General features: G+C 29.8%; 1 pseudogene; it reads right to left on the reverse strand.

Moving 5' to 3' along the window:
* Positions 1 to 221: 221 nt before the first annotated feature.
* LOC118018262 lies at positions 222 to 327 on the reverse strand (annotated as a pseudogene).
* Positions 328 to 1,827: the final 1,500 nt, after the last annotated feature.

Genomic DNA, 1,827 nt, shown 5'->3' on the forward strand with positions numbered 1-1,827 from the left:
AAGTAGTGGAAAGTCACTTATGTATGTGAATTATCATTTATATATGTACTACGTAGGGAAAATAATAACACACTCTCATGGGCGCGTGTGTGTGTGTTTGTGAAATAATATGAAGTCTCTGGAAAGGAGAGCACAGTAACTGACAATTTCAACTATTCAATAAATTTTAACAATTTTAATTGGCATTTCTATCATGGATTATTTTTTCTGTTTTTTTAATGAATGGATCATTATTAAAATGTAAAATAATTTAAAATCTTAAGATTACAGATGTCTGTACTCCTTACATTTCTACACTTGATCTTAGCCAAAAGGCCAAGAAGCGATGTACTCCTTACATTTCTATATATCTTACGTTTTTCACTAAATCTCCCAATATTCTTTCTTGACTTGTCTTCCTCTCTCTGTGTTTTCCCTAGACTATAACTATCACTCTTAAGTGCAATCTAAATTTTGCAAAAAAAAATAGCATCTAGGTTAATATGTACAAGAACTTTTTGAGATACAGTTAAAAAGTATTTTTTAAGTTATTCTTGATGATTCACACTAAGTTGATCTATGAATATATGTTGGTGATAAACTTACTTTTTTTAGTAGTACAGTTTCTGTCCAATTAAAATATGTTTATTAGCATGTGTTTGAGTTATGTATAAATAAATGCATACAGATCTTCCGTTTGTGTACTTATAGCAGATGAAACTAATAGGAGTACCTAAAACAGATGAGAAATAGTCTGGCTGCAGTTCAGCTACAGAGAGCACATAAGTCTTCTCTTGTGTTAAATCCTTCACACCATTAAACTGTTATTTATTGATCCTGCTGACAAGGGCAGCAAAGCAGAGCAATTTTACATTTCAAAATGAAAAAAAAAAATTAAAAATCCCTTTTCTGATACATTGTGCATATCTAGTGCTAAGTATTCCATATTTATATTTTTCCAGTCCTTGATTTCCTTATATGCCCAGAAGTAATATAACCATAAATGAGATAAATGTGTGGAAGTATCTTCTCTGCTTTTTTAATTGATAGTATCATGTGTTTAATTCATTTATCAACAATATTACTATCAGGAAAGGAGAAAATCTAGTAAGCCAAATGCCACATTAAAAGATAAATTCTTAATTTTATCTTCTAGTATCAATTTGTTAAGTTTACTAAGTTATTTAAAAAAAAGAAAATTAATAGGAAGTAGAGTAATTATGGTAATGATTAAAATGATTGTTCATCTTTTAATGTTTTTCTTTTTGTTTTGTCTTCTTCCTCTATTCTTTATTTTCAACTTGCGGGATCTACAAAGAGGCAGCAGTGAACAGCCATGTGCACTGATTCCTTATCAATTTGGAAATAGATTAATATGTAAATTTTATAAAATTGAGCAATTATGATCTATGATTTGGAATACAGTAGTTAAATATGAATTGTATGTGTTGGTTTTTATTTTACTGGCTTTTATTTACAATTTTTTTTTAGTAACCCTTAGTATAATTTTCTGTACAAATTTTAAACAGGGTTTTCATTGAGGATACTGCATTTTCTATTAAGTTACAACACAGTTGATATACTGCACAGTTATCTTTTTTCCCCTCTGTACTCATTTATGTATTGAGAGTGCTGAAAATTTGATGTATTAGTTCAACAATTTATCATTGAATTTGCTTCACCTGTGGGCTTTTCATTTTATTACTGTGGAAAAATGCTAAGTTTTCTATGCTCTTGTTGGCTTGATCAGTCTCTTCAGTGATGGTTCAGAAGAAGCAAGTCCAAATGAAAGATTTCTGCCCCAGGGAAGCACCTAAATGTTTTTTTCTGGTATGCTTCTCTACCTTG

This window comes from Mirounga leonina, unplaced genomic scaffold, assembly GCF_011800145.1.
Source record: "Mirounga leonina isolate KUSES-001 unplaced genomic scaffold, KU_Mleo_1.0 Mir_170, whole genome shotgun sequence".
Lineage (NCBI taxonomy): Eukaryota > Metazoa > Chordata > Mammalia > Carnivora > Phocidae > Mirounga > Mirounga leonina.